The sequence below is a fragment of the Halictus rubicundus genome, chromosome 12, assembly GCF_050948215.1.
Source record: "Halictus rubicundus isolate RS-2024b chromosome 12, iyHalRubi1_principal, whole genome shotgun sequence".
NCBI classification, from domain to species: domain Eukaryota; kingdom Metazoa; phylum Arthropoda; class Insecta; order Hymenoptera; family Halictidae; genus Halictus; species Halictus rubicundus.
In genome coordinates, this window is record NC_135160.1 from 12,333,103 (window position 1) to 12,351,386 (window position 18,284).

An 18,284-nucleotide genomic window follows, 5' to 3' on the forward strand; every position below is an offset into this window, starting at 1 on the left:
ACTTTTTCCTCTGCCAGTGGAATTTATCGAACAATTTCCCGCGGACGGATCTCTGCAATTTCGCTAATTGTCGAATGAAAAAATGCGAAACCGGTCGTTCGTGATGCGCTTGGTGTAAAACACATCGAGGGAATATAGATTTACGAGGGACGCATGATTCTTTTTCGCCTTCATTGAACGATTAAGGACATCCACGAGGACAATTGCGGAGGAAGTCGTTAACGAGGACAATTTTACGCGTATAATTTGAATCCAGCATGAACGGGCCGAATGACCGGCCATTAAACCGCGAAATTAATACCGACCACTCTGTCGCCGGTAATAAATCGCAATGATTTCGCTTGGTTTTTTACCCGGTGTACTTTTGAATGACCTCAGGAATCATGTTTTTGAGGCACCCTGTATATTTAGCCGTACGAAATTTCTGTCTCTCGTGGCAAATAGCAATTTCGAGAACGATGCCACCGTTAAAACGGCGCTTAACTAATTGCTCGCGAGTAGGAGTGGGAATATTTGCCATAAAGTAAGTTTTTGTAAAAAATTGACTTTTTTCGGGAAGATCGTTTGGATGTTGATTTGAGAATCTTCGCAAACTTTTCCCCGAGCCGAACAATAACAGCCGGCTCGTGTCGCGAAGTCCCGGAATGCTGAAAGTGGATCCACGGTGAGTTACAGCGCTGGCATTGTCGATCGTAAAGCTACTTTTAATAGCATTCATTAGCGTTTACGTAATTTTCCCGCTGTCCCATAATAGCAACTCGCACGGGACGCCGGACGAGTTTAAAATTCATTTAGCCGCTCGCTCATCGTGATTAATTACCGGTCAATGATAAATCGATCGCTCCCGAGCCTATTAATCATCGGTGTCGATGAATCATATTTGTCGATGATGTTGCCTCACGGAACGGACCGGGTTCTTAGTCCTCGGACCGTCCATCATTCAGTTTTTCTGCCGCTTTAATTTGCGCCTACTCGTTTTCTCGCAAACGCGCAAAATCTTCTGCGTCCTCTCCCCCGTCCCCCCCTCGTGAAAAATGCAAAACTTCCGCTGGTGGTCGAGGGATTAAAATTGTTCTCGGACATCGGTGATCAGGACTATGATAATAAGTGGTCTCGTCGACGCGTCGTTAGCGATGTTGCTAAAAATGCCGGTTCGTTCTGGCTGCGGCTGACATAATGAAATATTAACACTCGAGCTACCGTACGTGATCTGTATTATTTTATTATAACGACAACGATCGAATCGATCGAGACTTTAATTTTTGTTTAATGTCCGCCTGAACCGAGAAGTTCATTACGCAATTCGCTCATCATTTATATCTGGACACGTCTAATTGCACGGCGCGGGATAACTAGCTGTCGTTAGCCCGGTTCCGAAAAATGTTAACTCGTTCCAGCGGACGATCAGGACGAGCTAAAAGAGGAAGCCAATGAGAGGGGCTCGTTAATCTTCTGTCCCGCGATGCTAGTAATTATTCCGGGAAATGAATCTCTCGCGAACGATGGATTTCCCAGCGATTCGGTAGCATTCGAACGACTTCGGACATCAGCGCCGATAGAATCGTCGAGCTTTTCCGTCATTGAAACAATAATATATTCGATTAGGGGTACCCATAAGTTATTAATTATTTCCAAAGAATTTTTTTTGCCTTTAGTTCTGTACCGATCGTTCAAGAGGAAACACGTATTCTTTCTGAGCGATTTCATTAATGCTCAGAATTCGAAACGAAAGGAGCCAAGACTCCGTCATTCACGATAAGGTAGAGTGACTACGTTACCGACGAAATTACTCGTACCAATTCGTAATTATTTCGTACTTATACGAGAATATTTTTCGCTGGCAAAGGGCTCATTCGAAAGAGCAAGGTTCAATTTAGCGAGCGCTGGTCAGAAGCTGCCGAGATTATGCAGATAGTTGGTAATGTTAGGGGTACCCATAAGTAATCAATTATTTGCAAAGAATTTGTTTTGCCTTTAGTTCTGTACCGATCGTTGAACAGGAAACACGTATTCTTTTACTGTTTTCGGTAAAGCAGCCTCTGTTCAAAATATTCTAAAAAGTATAATCTTTTTTTACAACCCTGTAATAATATGGCGGCGTCCGTACCTTCCTAGGATCATATTCGTCGTTGCATACTTTTTCATTTTCATGCGGGATTTGATGCAACGGTAACAACAAAGAAAATTTGCGATGATTATGGAGATGTATTGAAGGTCAACAAGTGTCAATTTTGGTTCAGATGGTTTGCTGCTGTTGATTATGATCTCTCTGACAGGCCTCGACGACCAGTTGAGTTTGATGATGACACCCTAAAATCTCTAGTGGAAGCTGATCCAAAATTAAGTATACAAGAATTATCGAGAAGCCTTGGGTCCACATGGTCAACTATACAAAGGCACCTACACGAAATGAGAAAGGCATATACAGTGACTCCAACTGATATTCGCACGCTCTTAAAAATCGCATAACATTGTCAATATTGGAGTATACTACTTGAATTTTTTTGTGAAGTTGGAACAATTGGTTCGGTTACATAACTTGAAAAAAATGTTTGATTAAAATTACAATTGGTCGAAATTGCAGAGAAAGTACTAACAGTTGTATTTTGCAACTTTTTTATGCGGGCTTATATTAAAAATTTAAAAAGTACGTTTTGTACATCCGTATCAATTATACGTATTCTGAATATTTCGTCTAAATCAGTCAACGTTGCACTGGGCTACAAACGTTTAACGATGAAATCTTAAGGGTGAAAGTCGCAGAATTTTGGACTTGTCAGGGAATTTCGCCCTTACGTGATCATTTTGAAGCATCTGTAGCTCATTGCAACGTTGACCGATTTTGATGAAATTCTCAGAATATGTATAATTCATACAGATCTAAAAAATCGTACTTTCTAACTTTTCAATGTAAGTCCACGTAAAAAATTGCAACATACAACTTTTAGTATTTTCTGTGCAATTTCGACCAATTGCAATTTTTGTACTTTTCTCTTTATGTAGCAAACCAATTGTGCTAACTTGTCAAAACAATTCAAGTAATATAGTCCAATATTGACAAAGTTATGCGATTTTTAAGAGCGTGCGAATATTAGTTGGAGTCACTGTAGGCATGGAATATGGGTACCGCATCAATTATCTGAGACCAACAAGAATATTCGTCGATCAATTTGCACTTGATTGCTATCCAGATTTCGTAGAGATCCGTTTCTTAGCAGAATCGTTACCGGAGATGAAAAATGGATTCTTTGTGATAACATAAAGCGTTCGAAGCAATGGCTTTCTGCAAATCAAACCGCAATATCAACCCCTAAACCTAGCTTATCACTTGGAAAGGTGTTACTGTGCATTTGGTGGGACTGTCGTGGCATAATTCACTTTGAGTTGTTGAAACCTGGGGAAACAGTTACTGCTGAGTTGTATTGTCAGCAATTACAACGGCTGTATTCAGAACTATTGAAAAGGAGGGCATCTTTAGTCCACGGAAAAGGTGTAATACTGCAAATTGACAATGCCCGGCCTCATGCAGCGAAACTCGCTCAGGAAATAATCAAAGAATTGCAATGGGAAATTTTACCGCATCCCATGTACTCACCGGATATTGCTCCCTCCGATCTTTTCAGATCTCTGGAGCATTATTTAAGAAATAAAACATTCTGTAGAAGATGTTAGGAAGCACCTTGAGTCATATTTTGCTTGACGAACCCTGGATTTCTATGAGAGGGGGATTGAAAATTTGCAGGAAAGATGGCAAACTGTCCTTGATAATGATGGAGATTATACAATAAATTTAGAAATAAGAACTTGAATGTACGACAAAGTTTCTATTAGATTTCAAAGTAATTGGTTACTTATGGGCCCCCCTAATATTATTTTCTTAATTATGGCACAACAGCGCGCCACCGGGAACGTTCCCCTGCGGTCGAATCGTTCGTTTCGCTCCGGAGAGAAAGCGAACGATAAATAATAGCCGGCGACCGCTGTCTTTCTTGTGCTTCGCGGCCGATCGTGTTCGCCGAGACAAAAGAATCAATCGGGAAGAAATCGGAGTGGAATGAGAGCTTTTGCGAGAGACCGTGGGAACCCGTTTCCCGTCGCCTCGGCCGCCGTGTTTGTTTCCCCTCGAAACGCGACGGAAATCGAAGGATTTCCGGCCTCCGATTGACTGAACTCGTGGCAGCCACGATTGCTTCTAAAATCACCGGGACCTCTGCTATTGATACAACAAACATAACAATGACAATGATAGCCGAAGTCGTTCCGATAAAATCCGCAGACACGGCGAGTTTTCGTAGACTGACGTGTCGTACACGTTTGTGGCAAGAATAAATAGATGAAATGCGAAACAATGAAAAGAAGCAATTATTAATATAAAATTCGATTTAGTACGATTTCTGTTTGTTTTGGATCCACAAAAGCTTAAATATCCCATTAAAAATTGGATTTTATTTTACTCCACTTTCTTAAAATTTGTCTATGAAAATTTGGAAATTGCATAAATAAATAAATAAATTGCTATTAATGAGAAATGAATTTCTATATAGTCCCTGCTCCTTTCTACGGAACATAATATTGCGGAACGTTATGCTATGTGTTTGTCCGTAACACGATTTGTGTTTACGAATAAACAAAAAGAAAGTACCACGTTCGATCAATTGCGTAATTCCAGAATGCTATGGCCTCCTTTCATTACAGTTATGCACGTTCACATTCGTAAATATATTTGCAACCGAATCCACTAATTGCGGATCGTTATGCAAGATATAATTGTTACTATCGAATGACGAAAACGGTGCTGGTAAGAATAGGATAGCCATAATTAATTTCGATCTGTGAACAGGAGAAAGTCGGACATATATCTGGTACAAAGTTTATTAGCGCCGCCCGTGGACGTTTAACGGATTTTCAAAATCCATAATTTACAGCTAGGAATTTCTTCATAAAGTTTTCTATAGCGACTTCGGGTCTACGGTAGTTTCGTCGTTTTATTTACGATTATTACGGACGGTGTATCATTCAATATTTATCGCAACACGTAGGATGTGCTATACCGAGTGGAAGAACGTCTTACGGACACAAACAGTTTCAGTTAGCGGCACTTTTGTCAGCATCATCAGTGACTTACCGGCGCCTAGGTGTCGCGTGCGATGTTTACCTAAATTCTGAGTGTCCTCATTCAATTTCCATACGTGCTCCATAGAAAAATATGCCAAACGTGTATGGAAATGGAAGGAGGCCATGCGGAACCTTTTCTGTAAATATTCAGAAGCCCGTGGTGAGTCAATCGTTGTGCTAACACTCAAAAATGTTTGGCAATGGTTGACCTTTCGAATATGTAAGTATCCAATATTTTTCTTGAACGTACCGCACAATGACCTCAAAAGAAATTACTATTGGACTGCTTGAAAGCTTAAAAATCTCCTTTTACACAGTAATTAGGCACTGCATTTTATACGTTCATGGCAAAAAATAAAAAAACAGCTAAAACTTACGATAACAAAAATATTAGAAGAATATAGCAGTAGGGACACGTTATTTTCCATTATTTAAAATTATTTGGAATCCAATTTATAATTGTAGCCCTTTCTTCTGATAATAATTCTTATAATAATAATAATAGAGTACAGAGAGAGATCCACAGGTCCATTAGGAAGTCTGTGACCATTTATTATAGATTTTTAAAAATTACCAAATGACAAAAATTGAGAAAAATTTAAGAATCTACCTGCACTGTTCGATGAGATTCTATTCTCTTCTTTTCCGGAGCGAATCAATATGGCGTACGACGGGCTCAAAAGCGGAATCGAAAATTATTTGGAATTCAATTTATAATTGTAGCCCTTTCTTCTGATAATAATTCTTATAATAATAATAATAGAGTACAGAGAGAGATCCACAGGTCCATTAGGAAGTCTGTGACCATTTATTATAGATTTTTAAAAATTACCAAATGACAAAAATTGAGAGAAATTTAAGAATCTACCTGCACTGTTCGATGAGATTCTATTCTCTTCTTTTCCGGAGCGAATCAATATGGCGTACGACGGGCTCGAAAGCCGAATCAAGATTCGCAGAGGGTGAAAGAGTGAAAAACAGAGCGTGTTTTTCCAGGGGTCTTAAGCTGCCGCGTTTCAGAGGGAAACCCCGGTGAATCGGAATGTAAAGCAATGGCCGGGGCACCGGCAATCTTATGAAACTCGAACAGCGCCGCGACTCGTTTGCATTCTTCCTTTGTTCGTTTCCCAGCGGTTTGTCCATGGACTTCCTTCCGGCGATGGCGGAGGAAGTCGTCGCGTCGTAAGAAAAGCGAACGACGGAACGAATTAAAGGGGCTGCCCGGCGAAAAGTTTAAAACCGGGACCATAACTGTTGTAAACTAGACCGCGGATCTTTATGCGAACCCCCCTGTTTTCATAGCTTGTCATAAAATGGCGAATAAGCAGATTTCTTGCGGCCAAAACGAAACGAAAATGATGTTAGCTTTTTAATTTATCACTTGCTGGTAGCATCGCCGAAAACATACTATAGTCTACACAACGAAATGAGAAGATCGTTGTGTTATAACTAGACTGTGGAAATAAAAATTGTCCATCTCGTTTGCAATGAACAGGAGCTAAGTAGAATTTGATTTTCATTCTTAATAGTTTTAATCTGTCGGAAGTAACGTAACAGTGAGTTTCCATTCTTCTTATATAATTATTATTTTCTATTCGCCTTACCCACTTTTCGTTGATCTTTGAAATCTTGTGACTTCGTGGAAAAAATTCTTAAAATATTCTTCCCGTGATCATTTTTTCTTTGAAAGATTCTGCTTTCACATTCTTCAACTCCTTTCTCGAAATTCTTTCGGAGAACTTTATTTTGGTAGAAAACACAGTGGGGAATTTCAGTTGCTTTTCTTCTTTCGGAATTTTGGAAATTCGAACGACTGTACGGAGTTGAAACAATTTTTTTCCAGATTAAATTCGGTGGTGGCGCATAGAGGGAAGTTTCCCCTTTACAATGACCCCTCAAAAATTGATCTACGATTTTTTGTCCCGGTTTTATTGTATTTTGAATGAAAAGTGTGCTACTGGCATTAGAAGCGAATAAATGATTATAATTAAAGGTCACTTAAGGTCAAGTACAATGAAAAATAAATTGTTTAAAAACACTCTTCTACTTCCACGTTTAACCCCCGGACTCCTGCGAGATCTAGGCCTATGCCGGGTCACTTCTGACCCACATTTCACTGCAATTTTCTTTCGATATAAGGCGATGGCTGCGGACCAGCTTTCGTCGTATTTCGAATCAAGAAGAAGAAGAGGGGATAGCGATTTTCTTATTTCGAAATAGAAAGCGTCATCTTATATCGGAATAAAATTGCACATATTGACTCTGGAATAGGATACCGAGGGTTAATAAATAAAAAAGTGTTCTTGTTCAATTATCTTGTCCTAATTACGATAGAATTTTATATACCCGACGTAAATGCAGCAATGCAGCTGTGGACACCACAAAAGAGCTAGGGCAATGAATGATACAAAACTCTAGAGGACGAAGCTGGGAATAAAAGGTGGAATAATAGAGAATGCAGGAAGATCGCGACGGCATCTCGGTCTCAGACGTCGTTATCGTGATTTCGAGGGATTATGGTCTCAGCAGAGAAGCGCGCTATACCGAAACCATTTTCCGGTCCGGCGTCGTCACAGTGGTCGATTTCTCTAGAAATGCTAAATGATTTCTTTTTTGCTATTCTCCTACTCTAAAGCCATATTTTCTGAAACGATTCGGAACATACTCAGTTCGCCGGAAGAGAAATATGGTTATTAACATTAAACCTACCACGGTCAAATTACCGGTTTTATATTTTACAATTACTGAAATTATAAAAATTCATTTATACAAAATAGTGGAGTAAATTTCCTTGTCCAAGCATTTATTCTATGGAAAATTACGGACAATCTCAATAATTTTAGGGTTGCCATTTTTATAAGGCAATATTTACCAGATACTGTTAATGCTTGGTTTAGTGTTAAAATTGTACAGTGAACTCTCGATATATGTCAACAACACGAGTCGAGCCGTGTTATGTTTGCACTCCTCGGCGTCCTTCGAGGCCCCTCGCGTGGAATACCCCGCGGTAGTGGGGATAATTCCGCGACGTTTATCGCCGAGACCTTGGCGACATATACAGAGAAATCACTGTAATGATTTCCAATTATTTGAATTCTCTTAGTTATAAGTGAAATTCGAAAGAAACTTATTGGACTTATTCGATGTTAATGAGTCGAATCGTGCAACAATTTGATATTTCTAAAATAATTTTTTTGCGTTCCAGTTTTCGTGCTGATCGACCACCGTGCGTGTCACGGCGGATTTCTTTGAAATTCGATGTCGCGCCCGATTCGATATTCTCGGAGAACCTCGTGCCGATACAATTTATGGGGAAATTGAAAATTTGTATCGCGGTTTTGCGACGACGCGACGCGCCAGCCCCGGGGGATCCCTGTTGCAAGATGGAGGAACGACAAATGATCTCCGACCTGGAAGCGCCAGAGACTCGTTAAACGATGCGCAGGAGAGATGCAGATGATGTGCCGTTTAAGTGGAAACACCTCCGCATTAATTATGATTAGAGCGCGAACTTTTATGCTAGATAAAAATGTCGTTCTTTCTTTGATGATTGTAATCAGCTGCAACGAGCTGATTGATATTTTTGAAATCCTTTTAATCTGCGCGCTGAATTAAAAATTGCACTCGCTCATTACCGTCACGAACGCATATAACCCGCAATCTGATTATGATTTGAAAAAGTCGCCGAGACAAAATCATAGCACCTCAAGGAGCGTATCTTGTGCTAAGATTATTTTTTCCTTGCAAAAAGTTCCATTTCATCATCGGTGTACTGCAAATTCTTATGCAAGATAAAACCTGTTTGCATTCATTTAAAATGGTGGGAACCGAACAGGAATTTCTTCTTTGACTAGGTTTATTAAGTCGTAAGAAATGCGTCGGATAAAGGCGAACTGAATAATAATGGAAATCGTAAAGATAAAGGAACAGTAAAACAGAAAATTATGCAATAGACGTTTACTGATTTGTGGAAAGGGGGGTTCGATTAAACTACAGAAAATTTAAATAATAATAGAAATCGTAAAGATAAAGGAATAGTAAAACAGAAAATTATGCAATAGACGTTTACTGATTTGTGGAAAAGGGGGTTCGATTAAACTACAGAAAATTTAAATAATAATAGAAATCGTAAAGATAAAGGAATAGTAAAACAGAAAATTATGCAATAGACGTTTACTGATTTGTGGAAAGGGGGGTTCGATTAAACTACAGAAAATTTAAATAATCCTAGAAATTGTGAAAGTAAAGGAATAGTCTGAATAAAAATGTTGGTGTCCTTCCACAGTTTGGAATTACGCTTGTCCATTTTTGCCACAAATGCATAAAATCCGTCGTTTCGACGTTGTCAGATTTTCCGAGGGTTTTGTAATTTGTTAGTGAACGTGTGTTTAGTGAACATTTTTGCCAGTACGATCCGAGAATGTGCAGACGAATATTATTGTTGCCGTCGGTTCGTCGTTTAGCAGTGCGTGCCGCGGTGGAACAAAAACAGCTCGCACAATTTTCTCGGAACAATTTCATTAGTCCCGCGTGTATACGTACGAACACGCGTTCTTCCTGTTTCTCTTTCCCTGCGTCTGCTCCGCTAATGACTGAGCGTGCAATAAAAACGTGTGATTATTATCACGTAGCGTGTTTCGCGCTATACTTAGCGATCCTTATTCCGAGGCGCCGCGCGACTTTTTCCGTTCGCCCGTTAATTCCGCCGCCGCACGCGGCTTTTTCCTGCTGGTCGCCGCGGAACGCTGAAAAGATTTGCGGTGCCAGAAAATATCTTCGGGAACGTTCTCTTTTTCTTTTTTTTTTTTTTTTGTAAATTTAAATCACCCAGCGGGGACCGAACGCACTCCGGTTTCCAAGGATTATGCTCGGCGCTCGCGTTCCTTCTCCTCCGCTTTCCCGCAATTAAATGCGAACGATTATGCGTGCGTTTGCATTGCAGATACTCGCTGCGAACATTTTGCATAACGGAACATTCCAGATGATCCGTTTCGGATTTCCATTCGGGAGCGACATAGAAATAGCAAAGTTTATTCAATCAATATGACTATCCTTCAGGGCCCGGTCTTCGTAGATAAGGTAGAGTGACTACATTACCGTCAAAAAATAGTTTCACGTATCTCAAGTGTTCGTCCTTATATGAGAATATTTTGTCGCTGGTAAAGGGCTCGTTCGAAAGAGGAAGGTTCAATCTAGTGCGCTCTGATCACGAGCTGACGAGATTATGCAGTTATTTCGTAACATAAGCGTTAGAAGTAGTCGAAAAATTGAGCCAAGACTCCGTAGATTCGCGATAAGGTAGAGTGACCAGGTTACCGACAAAAACAGGCGAAGAATGGTTTTACGCGTCTCAAGTTTTCGTCCTTATATGAGAATATTTTGTCGCTGGTAAAGGGCTCATTAGAAAGAGGAAGGTTCAATCTAGCGCGCGCTGGTCATCAGTTGCCGAGATTATGCAGATATTTGGTAACATAAGCGTTCGAAGTATTCAAGCATTTTTATGCCATTGGATGAGCGCACTAGAAAATATCTCCAACTATCGAACCTTTAGCATTGGGATGTTACATACATGTTTATTGTTGTTTGAAGTATTGCTGCGATTTTTTTCAAGTAAAAATAATCAAAATTACCCGAGTTGTACACGGTGTCCCACGCAACTGGAACAGCACGTACCTCCTAAACGGTTGGGAATAGAAGAAGAAGTGATAAGTAAAAGTGGAACGGCACCAGACGGTGCACAGTACGCAACTGATTTTATGCACTTTTGTGCATCGGTGCATCTGAAAAATGCAACTGCACTTTTTCTTTAAATGCAAGCCTGTGTTCTTGACTGCTCCAATCGATGCAGTTTCTCGTGCTCTACATGAAAGTACTAACACACTTATGCCCCAAATTTATTCGTTAGAGAGTTATCGAAAAGTTCTCTGAATTATTTCTGAAGTGCATAAAATTAGTTGCATATTATGCAATTCTTATATTCCCAAGCGTTTTGGAGGTACAGACTGGGACACCATGTATATTTTCTTGTAGAGCGTGTTTCGGGAGACATAGATGGTTGCCACGAGACAAAAGAATGCAGTTGGTTATTAACTGGCACGTATGAAGCCGCGGAATTTCGAATCCGTTGATGCACGAGCGAGTCGATCGGGACGTTGGCTCGACGCATACCCGTATCGACAGGTGTGCACGGTTGCACGTGCGCCGCGAGTGCATTACGCAAGACCGTCGGGCAGCATTAAAGCGCCAGCACGTGAAAGTGCCGACCGCTATCGCCCGGTGCATTCTCCTCGAATGCGGGCCCGCGTCTTCATTCCGCCCTTTAAAGTACATTAATCGTTTCGACTTAATCCAATCTTTCTCCTGGAAGACAAATGCAGGAAGTACGTAACAGCAACGGTGAAAAATGTCAGAACTTGAAAATGCAGCCACCGTCCAATATACAAATGCACCTCTTCACAATTAATCCTTCAAACTGAACGGTCATCGGAGAATGCACTGTACGCAGAATTCTCAGCCTATTTGTCAATTTTCTTTCACTTATGCGCGACACACGAGGAACATTACCAGTCGATAATAAAGTTTGATGCAGTTATGACAAACGATGGATAATATATATATACACAATTTAATTGTTTAATGTTGCTTCAACATCAAAGGTCATTAGCAACACGGTACATTTTCTTACAATATATTATACATATTTGTATCCTTGATATACTTGGCAAGACCGGCGATATACTCCTTAGAACTTAACAGAATGGGTAAGGATCTAGGCAACTTAGCATTTTTCCTTTCGTTCTCATATTTTTTGCATTCTATTATTAGGTGGTTTACGTTAATTGGTACTTTACATATATCGCAGATCGTATTTTCTTTCTTATTTAACAAAAATGAACGGGTTATTTCTGAGTGCCCAATTCTGATTCTAGAAATTGAAGTTTGAATTTGACGATCTACTGGACTTGGAAATTTGTGCCACTCAAAATCCGCTCCTTTATTACGATATTTTTGTACATAATTCCTTTTAAATTTGTCAAATACCTGTTTCCTAAAAATTTCATTTAGGTGGTTTTCAAGATCGCTTAGTCTGGTATAATGGGTGATTTGTTTCAGATGGATAAATCGAATGCAGAAGAGTGAAAATATTCAATTTAACGATACTATCGTGTTATTAAGAAATTAAATAAATGCCTATGTGGCTCTCGCATCTCGCGATTAATGCAAACAATTTTTATTTTGTACAAAAATCCACAGGTGACCATTGTTACTTGATAAGCAGCCTGTGCACTGTTATGCAAAATTTTCTGAATAGAAGCTGGATGAGATTTCTATCGATCATTTTACTAAGTCGAACAAGAACGTAACGCGGTTTCACTATAAATGCAGAAGATCCATCGATAAGAGAAGGTCGCAGTGTCACGCGAACGGTTTTAACCTTGTTTATCGAACGCGTTGCATTTCGCTGGGTTTCGCTGGTTGCACCGGGACGCGCGGTTGCATCACGAGGCTCGAATAAGGCGACTTTCCTCCGATTTATCGAGCGGCGAATCAATCGCACATGTAACAAGCCCTGTGCACCGGCGTTGCGTCACTCGAGGAAAAGCCGAGAGAAAGCGAGAAGGTATGGTAATCGGAATGAACCATGAAATACACCGACTGTCTCGCTGCCGCGCCGTGAGTTATGGTCGGGACGCGTTCGCCGACCGCAGCGCATCGATTAATGAAACGACAGCTCTACGGCGGATCAAGTTCACTCTGCCAAGAACGACGAAAACCCCCGTAACGTCTCCCCGCGAGACGCTCGGAGAAAGCGAGAATTCGCCTAATCTCGAAGCTTCGAAACAGCCTCGCCCTGATATAATTCGACTGCGGATCAGAATATGCGTTCGATAGCAAAACTTAAAACAGCGAGAATATTCGATGAATATTACGATATTGCCAACCTATTATAATTGTCAGAAAACAATTTTTATTCAGCCCCTGTTTGTTGCAATAGATGCACAAGATTTTTGGTTCACATAATGATCCAAAGTGTAACTATCAGACAAGAATGGGTAGGTGAAAAATAAAACATTAGAAAGATAAGAAGAGTTGAACAGAAATATGACATATCATGACTCAGTGAAATTATTAAAGGAAGAAATAAATTTATATTCTATTCTGGTGGCTTGCAATTTTTACTTTGCATGAAGGTCCGCTGATAATAACTCTCCAACTAGAACGTCAACGGACCAGAGGTCCATGGTTTGTTAAGTGGACCTGTCACACGTGATCGACGCACCATTCAGATAAACCATTTATATTTCATATAAAAAGAGCCGTAGCGTAGTAAAGAATAATTGCAAAAATTTTATCGCACTGTCGTTATCCGTTGTTCACCGACGACTAACCACGGAACAAAAATGAAAAACTCACTTCCGCCATGGCGAGAAATAAAAAATACAATCTACACTGCAAAATCAAAATGCTTCAATCGTGGGAAACCAAGTAAAACGTTCCCTTAACAAATTTCAGTAAATTAAAAATTGCCGTCTCCGAAGTCTCTGTACCATTTTCGTCATAAAACCGGCAATCCAACAATAACCGACTGCTTCCTGGCAGCGTTCTGCTGGACAGAAAAAATTGCGCGCCGCTAGGGGAGAGGAGACGTTAAGGGGGGACGTCGAGGGATTAAAGGACGGCGAGACCTCGTCGAAGATGAAAACAGGCTCGGAGCAGCGACCTTTAATAGATTTCTCGGAGAAGCGCCGGAGAGGATAAGCTACGCGAAAGCGGTAAGTAGCCTAACCGATGCGAGAACAGCCGAGAGTAACGCCTCGGAGTTATGTGCGCAGGTCCGAGACCCTATTTCCCCGATCTCTTCGTCGGAAAATATCGCGACGGCGGCAGGCAGCTTGATCCCCGTCGACGTCGACCTTTGCCTCCTCCACTTTCCCCTAATCGAACCTGCCCTAACCGGGAATTTGACGTCACCGGTGACACGCTCGGCCGGGTTGTAAACGAGGCGTCACACCTTCTCGCGGCCTTGTACGCGATGCATGGTAATCGGCGAATGAGAAGGAACGCGTGCAAGGTCCAAGGAGAGTTGCCGATCAACGCAGTATTAAAATCTGGAGACCTTTTTCACGCAAATGTTATTGCGAGATCAAAATAAACAATCAGCTTCCGATCATAAAATATTCTGTCACACGTTTTGTTCCGGAATTTATCTGATCGTCCCACTAGACACTAAAAGTGAATATTTCACATTACTTTATAAAAATAAGAAGAACGTGCCTATACAAGTTTTTTCAGCCATATTTTAGATAATATATACCTAAAGAAATAAATTTGTCGAGTAATTCCACGTAGATGGATCTTCACAATCTCAATAATCGTCAATTAAAAATATTAGAATCCGTCATTTTGACGGGTCGCGTAAACCTAGTGTTGAATTCGTTGGATTGACACGTCGGAATGCAGGTATCCACGATACTCTTGATATTCTTTTTTAAATGTGACGAAGTGCACCAGAGTGCATCGTGCAATTTTGATTAGCCACTTAGACCTCCTCGTGCACCAAGCATTAATTCAACGGGGCTAAACTGTCTTTCGACTGGAGCAGGAATTAGTGTACTCCATTTTGGAAATAGGACCGTGGGGATTATTATGCAAAATTGACTGCAGGAGGAAAAAGGAACTACAGTCTCTTAATAATGAACGGAACTTCTCTTAATAATTTTAGTAGCTTGTATATAATTGTACCTGCGATATTAAATTCTCTTCGATGTTGCTCACGTTTTATCCTCCTTCTACTCGCTTTCGTCACAAATGCATAAATTCCGCAATCTAATAATCGCCTGTTAATGTATTCGTACTTTGTTACACTTTCAACTCTGTTTTTTCAAGATCCATATCTATGTAGCAACGTGTGAGTGCGTTTTTCCATGCAGTCTCTTGCACATTGATGATCGATGTCACACAGAGACCATTCAAAGGATCGAGACAAGCAACAGTTGTTAATATTAATGACCTGATGCAGGACGACACGAGGGAACGTTCGAAAGATCAGGACAAGCAACATTTTTATTATTCATCGCGTAATTCTCGCGAGCCGAGGAAACGAAAGTTCGAAATGCGATTCGGAACAACACGGGGGATCTTTCGAACGATCAAGGCGAGCGACATTTTGAACATTGATGAACTAATTGGCAACCTTAAATGAGATTTGAGAATGCAATTCAGAACCTGAGGGCACTTTTCCAGAGATTAAGGACAGCAGCACCGTTTTTAATGTTTAGAATGTGATTCTTGCGGGTTAAATTAATGTCGAAAATTCGGAGCAACGATGAAGGGCTCCGTTGGCATACTTGAAGAGCCTTCCTTCGAGTACATGAATCTTGACCAGGGTCCACGAACCGCAGCAATTTTCGATTTAATTCGCAGCCAGCGATTGCGGTTCGCGTTGCATAATTCGCGACGCTCGCAAAAACCGCGAGTTACGACCGAGGGAATTGCACAATTAGACCGTGGATCTGTGTGTGTGTGTGTGTGTGTGTGTGTGTGTGTGCGTGTGTATGTCAGTCATTTCTTCGATGAGGACTTGACGCAACCGTCGTCCGTTGCACCGCGGTGCAACTGTGACACGCAGTTTGCACAATCTCGCGCTCGGGATCGAGCATAATCGTTCCGATCCTCCCCTCGAGAGATCCCTGGATCCTGGTCCGCTTGCTACAAGTATGAAACCTGATTAACACGTGTTCGCGAACGCACATGTCACGCAAGGGAGTAAAGAAAGCGCATGAAAGATCGATGAACAACCGAAGAACGTTATTTGTTCGCCTCGCGGCTGAGAATTTAATAGCTCGTGTCTGCAATCGTTGCGCCTGCGCACTCGTGAAATAGTCAGCTCGTTGGCCGAACCTAATTGACGTTACTATCGACGAATTTCGGTTGCTTCATTTTACAATCAACTGCTATAATTCCTTGGAAAAGAAACGCAGTTAACGTGGACTCGAGGCTTGACATCTCACTTTCACTACCCATCGTTAATTTTTTTTTTTACATTCTTATGCAATGTGTTGTTGCATAATACAGCCGGCTTCTTTACAATGACCACTGAAATTTGAGGCACGATTTTGTTTCGCCATTTTGTGAAATAAAGAATGAAGAAATAAGATTGTTTCGTTGGAAAATATTTTAGGAGAAAATGGACGATGGATATTGAGAGTAGAGGTGATTCAAGGTCGAAAATGGATCCAGGTTTATTATTCTTTAGGAAGTAATAGCTAGCCTGCGGATTTTCGTGCAAAATAACAATTTTCGTGAAATAAAATCGTCTTGCAAAATCCTCACGGTGCGCCTGATTTTATTGAAGATTGTTTCGTGCAAAAATATTTTAGAAAATGGACGATGGATATTGAGAGTAGAGGTGATTCAAGGTTGAAAATGGATACAAGTTTATTATTCCTTAGGAAGTAATAGCTAGCCTGCGGATTTTCGTGCAGAATAAAAATTTTTGTGAAATAAAATCGAGAGTTTTGAAAAATCCTCACGGTGGCCCTGATGTTATTGAAAAGTTTTCGTGCAAAAATATTTTAGGAGAAAATGGACAATGGATATTGAGAGTAGAGGTGATTCAAGGTCGAAAATGGATCCAAGTTTATTATTCCTTAGGAAGTAATAGCCTGCAGATTTTCATGCAAAATAAAAATTTTCGTTTTCAAGAGACAGTTTCGTTTTCATTTCACTCTTTCTGTAATAATTAGACATTTATGACAAAAATGGGTAGTAGGCGTATTTTAAGACAGTAAAAATTGTAGAAAAATTTTAGAATACTGTTACATTCTTTTCAACCTACTAAACATATTCAGAAAGAAATTTCTATTTCACTCCAGTCTGTGGCAATTCAGGCAGAAAGTTTTTTAGTCCAGTGATAATTTTAGCAGGTTATATATTTGAGATTTCACCGGCTCAGTTTTATGCATAAAATCCACAAGTTTGGCAATAACAGTTTAAACGCCAACAGCTCGTAGGAAATCAGGAGCACATCGTTCGAGTATTATACTTGACGCAGCCACAGTAAATGAATCTCGACTAGGCAAAGTCTGCGTCCGTTCATAAAGCAGCCAGACGTATATTTATCGACCGTAAACGATCAAATACCTCGGAGCAACAGTGTGCGCGGAGGATATGGTGTAGATTATGTAGAACATCCGTCCGAGTCGCGGCGCAACAGTAACAGTGCGTTACATAAAAATTCATGCAAAGTAGTTCCGCGTGCAACGAAGACGAGAAGAGGAGACAGAGAGAAACATATAGAAAGAGAGAAAGAGAGATGAAGAGAGAGAAAGAAAGATAGCACTCAGGGACTAAATCGCGGACACACTGTCATTTGACAATACGGTTTTTGCGCCGGCGCCTTTCATTACGTGACCGGAATTTGCGCAATAGTTACATTCACTTTGCTCGAGTAACCGGGGAACAGCTTGCAGGCGCGCGTCCACGTAATTTCGCGCTAAGATTCGCGGGGGCAGCTCGTTAACCAGGTGTCGCAATTCGCGAGAATTGCGTAACGCCATGTTTCGCGATTCCACTCGAAATTCGCGGGCGTTGCCCTCCACCATTGCAATAATACTAGTCCCATGAGTTCGTGGATATGTTTGTATTATTCACCATTGAAAAGTATTTCAATGAAAAGCCGCAGAAATTTCATAGTGAGGTTGTGGAACGAAAGGGTGATTGCATATTTTATTTTTAGAATTTAAATGGTACAATACACTTATGGGACCTTATGGGACTAATACCACCGAAAGTTGCTAAAACTGGACGAAATAATTTCTCCCAATTCTAATACGCGTTTCATGCAATTATTGACCGAATGTAGAAACCATATGTAATATTCAGTGAAAATTCATTCGCGACTGCCGCAATGAATTTGATTAATCATCGCGATGCAGGTGAAATTATTCAGATGAAACGGCTGTTTACCTATCAGATTAACATGAACAAGCAATTGCAAATAATAGCCGATAAATATTAGACAGCGGATTTTATGGCAAAAATGAGAAGCTGTGATTTCAAACAGTGAAAATATTACCAAAATTACAAAAAGCTTGTTATGTTGTTCTCATACTGTCAAACACGTTAAAATAAATTTTCAGTTCACTCCAGTTTGTTGGAACTCGAAT

At 40.5% G+C, this 18,284-nt stretch overlaps 1 protein-coding gene across 1 annotated transcript in view; it reads right to left on the reverse strand.

Moving 5' to 3' along the window:
- The window catches only part of LOC143359845 (nose resistant to fluoxetine protein 6), a 59,349-nt gene that overhangs the window by 16,001 nt on the left and 25,064 nt on the right, over positions 1 to 18,284 (reverse strand). The window lies entirely within an intron of this gene.